General features: G+C 53.2%; 2 protein-coding genes across 7 annotated transcripts in view; one reads left to right on the top strand and one right to left on the bottom strand.

The window, feature by feature from the left end:
- Nucleotides 1-2,581, bottom strand: part of LOC122259358 (uncharacterized) — a 9,406-nt gene extending 6,825 nt beyond the window's left edge. The window contains exon 1 of one of the 3 annotated variants that reach the window (XM_043026099.2): nt 2,526-2,581. The gene's annotated coding sequence lies outside the window, so the exon portion shown is untranslated. Of the gene's footprint in view, nt 93-2,525 lie in introns of those variants that run through there. The other 2 variants (XM_043026097.2, XM_043026096.2) reach the window with 2 other exon arrangements.
- ssp3 (SCAPER domain-containing protein short spindle 3) overlaps nt 1-5,000 on the top strand; it is a 66,396-nt gene that overhangs the window by 28,050 nt on the left and 33,346 nt on the right. The gene's annotated exons all lie outside the window — the stretch shown is intronic.

Below are 5,000 nucleotides of genomic sequence, written 5' to 3'. Positions count from 1 at the left end.
GCGCGCGAGAGAGAGTGTAGGCACGAGCACCTCCACCCCAGCACTGCACTGCCGCTATCCCGTGCACTGCGATACGATGCCCTCATTAAGGCAGCCGTTCCTGATGGTGTCAACTGTGCCCTCCCTCGCTGCCACCGCGCCGCGCCGTGCCTATGTCGCGCGGGCGGTCGGGCGGTTGGGCGGCCGAGGGAGGGGGTATGGGGTCCAAAGGAGCCTCTATGGTGTAGGGGATCCTTCTCTTGGACGTGTCCCTGCGGCCTGGCGTAAGCTTCCTTTGTTGTAATCGCTTCTTTGTAGGTTAGTGTTTATTAAGGCGTCGGCTCTCCTCTCTCCGAGGCTTTCATGTCACCCACACCTTTCTGTTCTTTTCGTCATTCACCTTTTACACAGTATATTATATCCTCTTCTCTTCCTTCTTTCCGAAATCTCCCCTTTGTCCCCCTCCTGCTCCCTTCTTTCTCTTGAAATCTTCTTTTTCCTTCCTTCTCCCTATTCTGCCTTCTCCACCTCTCCTCCTCTTCCTCTTTCTTTCTCCCTATTCTTCCTTCTCCTCCCCTCCTCCTCTTCCTCTTTCTCTTTCTTTCTCCCTATTCTTCCTTCTCCCCTCCTCCTCTTCCACTTTCTCTTTCTTTCTCCCTATTCGTCCTTCTCCCCTCCTCCTCTTCCTCTTTCTCTTTCTCTCTCCCTATTTTTCCTTCTCCCCCCTCTTCCTTGTCTCCCTCTTTCCTTCCATCTCCCCATTCTCTCTTCTCCTTCTCCTAATCCTCTTCTTCTTTCCTTCCTTCTCCCTATCTTTCTTTTCCTCCTCTTCCTCACATTCTTTCTTTCCTTCTCCTTTCCTCCTCCTACTCCACCCTCTCCTCCCTCTTCTCCTCTATCCCCTCTTACTCCCACTTCTCCTCCTCTTCCCCTCCTCCTCATCCCCTCCCCCTCCCCTTCTTCCCCCTCCCCCTCTTCCCCCTGACACCCTTCTTCTATTCTTCTCTCCCCTCTTCCCGGCCAGGGCGGTGGGCGTGCGTGGGCTGTGTCTGAGAGGGCAGTGGGCTGACGAGATGTTCCTCTTGACAGGTGTATATTTTGACAGGAAATGCCGAGGATGTTGGCCCGCCTCGCCTTGTAGCCGAGGAAGCAGTCCTCTTAGGCAATCAGTGTCCTAATCGTTGATCCTGTAATGTCTGGCTGCTCGTGTAGGTGGGGGTGGGGGTGGGGGTGGAGGGGACGGGGAAGGGATGTTATGGAGGGGAGGGAGCCGATAGAGGGAAGGTCAGGCTCTGAGGTCTTCTCTGTGTGTGTGTTTGTTTGTGTTTGTTTGTTTGTGAATGTTATGTGTATGTGTATGTGTGTGCATGCGTGCCTCTGTGTGTGTGTTTGTGTGTGTGTGTGTGTGTGATGAATTAATATGCGAATGGAGAAACAAGCGTACAGATGCATGCACAGCGCACACTTTCATGCAGAGACATACTCCAGAGATTCAGAAATGCCTAAAGGCAAGTGTATATCAACAGAGACAGAGGCGGACACGTGTAGACCAACATATCAGCACACTCTGACAGACACACAGACAGACGGGCAGATATAGACAGACAGCAGCACCGACTGTGTATCCACTGGCGAGAAGGAAAGAGTATCCGACGCGGGTTGTTTTGATTGGACCGAGTCCACTAATCGATTTACATCTGATTGGGTGTTGCGATCCGTGTTTTTGTTTTGGCATCGAGTGCTTGTCATGACTCAATGTCTCCTCCCACGCCCCTCCGTCGCCCTGCTCGGCCGCTCACCGCACTCTCTTCCGGCTGCCTCGATGCTTCATGCTGGCTGCCTCATGCTGGCTGCCTCATGCTGGCTGCCTCATGCTTCGCTCCTACATGACGCCAAGCGCTTTGTCCGTCACCAACTGTCTCTGTCGCGCCCTTCCCCTCCCCTCCCCCCTCCTTCCGCACCGTCTCTCGATGCAGGCGCTTGAATATTGAGAAACGGGGCTCTTCTCTCTCTCTCTCTCTCTCTCTCTCTCTCTCTCTCTCTCTCTCTCTCTCTCTCTCTCTCTCTCTCTCTCTCTCTCTCTCTCTCTCTCTCTCTCTCTCTCTCTCTCTCTCTCTCTCTCTCGCTTTCTACCTCTCTCCTGCCTCCAACTATCTATCTTTCTGTTTTCTCGCCTCTTATCCCTTCTTTTCTTCTTCCTCTTCTATTCTTTTCTATCCCTCTCCCTCTCCCTCTCCCTCTCATATTCTTCCTCCCTTCTCTCCCTCCCCCACTCTCTTCCTCCTCCTTCTACCTCTCTTTCCCGTTGCTAATATTCGTCCTCTCTCTTCTCTATAACACTTTCTCCCTCTCGCTCTCCTATTCTTCCCCCTCTGCCTCTTCCCCTCCTTCGCTCTCTCTCTCTCTCTCTCTCTCTCTCTCTCTCTCTCTCTCTCTCTCTCTCTCTCTCTCTCTCTCTCTCTCTCTCTCTCTCTCTCTCTCTCTCTCTCTCTCTCTCTCTTTCTCTCTCTCTCTCCCTCTCTCCATCGCTCTATGCGTCGCCTTACCTCTCTCCCTCCTCTCCACAAAGCAGTGCCTGCAGCCCAAGTGTCGCGACGGAGTGTCACTGCAGGCACCACGCGTCGTTCTCACCTCGCGTCTTTATCTGATAAGACAAGCGGGCCTCTGTGCTTGGGTGCGCGGACACGAGATTACTTGCTTGCTTGCATGCTTTGGGTGGACGCCGACACATGTTGGGGGAAACGAGAAATGGGAAGGGGAGGGGGAAGGATAGAAAGGAAGGGGAAGGAGGGAGGAAAGAGAAAGGGTAGGGGGAGAGGGAGAGAGAAGTAGGGGGCAAAACAGAGAAGAGAGAGGGGAGGAGAAAGGAAGAGAGTAAAATAGAGAAAGAAGGGGAGAAAGCGAGATAGAAAATTAGGATACAGTAAATAGATAAGGTGTGGAGAGAGAGAGAGAGAGAGAGAGAGAGAGAGGTGGGGGGGGGGCGAGAGCGAGAGCGAGAGAGAACGTAATATAGACATCAAAGCTAGGTCTTTGTGTAGTGTAATAGACACGTTTGTTTATAAGTGTTGTTTCAGCGAAAATGCAGCATTATTTCCGAGGGCGACCAGTGACTCAGGGGTCCGGGCAGCACTTAGTCTCTTAGTCAGCTTTACGTAAACATGAATCAGAATGCTTATCCCAAACAGTAATGATTCGTTAGCATTGCCCTTTTCTGTAAGATTGGCCTATTGTCGGTGTCAGTGACAGAGGCACTACTGTTCCGCAATGTGTGTGCGCGGTCGTGTTTATTTTGTATGTCGGTGTTATGAAGGGGCAGTGTGCGAAATAGCCAATCGCATGTTGCTTTAACGCTTGTTGTTATTACGGTGACTGTGCCGCGCGTTGTGTTCGTGGAGATTATATCTCGTCCGTGAGCAGAGTGGTTTCTGATGATGACATGTATATCGAGTTAGAAGCTGAACCCGGGCGTCCATTGAAAGAATGCCCGAGGCGTGTGTGAAATGGTTCTCTCGTGCAAGAACCGAGAGGGAGCGAGGTGATAATGCCCTCATTAGCGAGGTGGGGTGCCCGTGGCGTCTTCAGATGCGGCAGTGCCATCCATGGGGATTCGCGGAGGCATGGGAGGAGGGGGAAGGCTGTGGCAGGGAAATGAATGCGCTCTTCCTGCAAGAGTAAAATGTATGTCAGTACTAGTCGTTCCTCGCCCCCTCCTTCGTATGCCCCCCTCCCCCTCCCCCTCCCCCTCCTTATCCCGATCTTAATGAAAGAAGCCTGTCATTCCCAAGGGAGTGTCGGTGCATTTATGCCAAAGTTTAATAAGTTACTTAGTGCTGATTCACACGATGTCAATAAGAGTCGAGTCCCTTTACGCCTAAAGGGAGGCTTTCGTGTCAGAGTGTTTGTGGTGTGTGTGTGTGTGTGTGTGAAAGAGGGAGGGAGGGAGGTAGAGAGAGAAGGAGAGAGAGAGAGAGAGAGGGGCGGGGGGAGAGAGCGAATGAATGCATGTGTTTATGCCACTGCCCCCCGTGTCCTTAGGCCCGCCATATCGCTTGTTGTATATGAATGTGTATGGGGAGGGGCATTCGGAGCGAGGGTATGCGACAGCCGAGTTCGGTGTCGAGTTACCGACCGTCCCGATACCGTCCCGAGCGGCCAACAATGGCGGCGGGGCTGAGATTGATGCTCGGAATGGGCTTCGCTGCTCACTGGCACCGGCCCCTTCCTGCCCCGCGACACTTGCTGCCTCCAAGTGTCGACATGCCCTTGCGATAAAGATTCTGGAGTCCCGCTCGCGTTCGCAGCTAGCCACGGACGGCTCTCCTCTCTCTCTCCTCTGCCCTCTTTTATTCATTCGCCTCCTGTGTCCATGCCGTCCTCCTCTTTTATCTCCCCCCCCCCTCTCTCTCTCTTACTCTCTTCCATCCACCCCCCTCTCGTACTCTCTCTTCCTTTTCATCCCTCTTTCTTCCTCTCTCTCTCCTCCTCCTCCCAGCCCCCCATCTCTCTCTCTCATTCTATCCCTCTCCTCTTTCTCTTTCTCTTCCACTCACTGTCTGTCTGTCTATCTCCTCTCCTCTCTCCCTGCCTTCCTCTCTTCCTCTTTCTCCTTCCCCCCTCCTCTCTCTCTCTCTCTCTCTCTCTCTCTCTCTCTCTCTCTCTCTCTCTCTCTCTCTCTCTCTCTCTCTCTCTCTCTCTCTCTCTCTCTCTCTCTCTCTTCTCCCCTCTCCCATCTCCCAAGCCTCCCTCCTCTCCCTCTCCCTACCCCCCTCCTCTCCTCTGCTCTCTCTTTCCCTTCCACCCCTCTCTCTCTCTCTCTCTCTCTCTCTCTCTCTTTCCTTCTCATCCCTCTCACTATCTCCCCCTCTCACTCCCTCTCTCTCTCTTTCTCTTTCTCTTTCTTTCTTTCTCTTTCTTTCTTTCTTTCTCTTTCTCTCCCTGCCCCCCCCCCCCGCCCCCCCGTCCTCTCCCTCTGCCAGCTTCCGTTGTGCCTCGTCATGATGCTGGCAACATGCAAGTCT

The sequence above is a fragment of the Penaeus japonicus genome, unplaced genomic scaffold (genome assembly GCF_977035675.1).
Source record: "Penaeus japonicus unplaced genomic scaffold, GWHDUDI00000001_assembly GWHDUDI00000027, whole genome shotgun sequence".
NCBI lineage: Eukaryota > Metazoa > Arthropoda > Malacostraca > Decapoda > Penaeidae > Penaeus > Penaeus japonicus.
The sequence above is the reverse complement of the archived record's forward strand: the minus strand, read 5'-3'. Positions and strand labels throughout refer to the sequence as shown.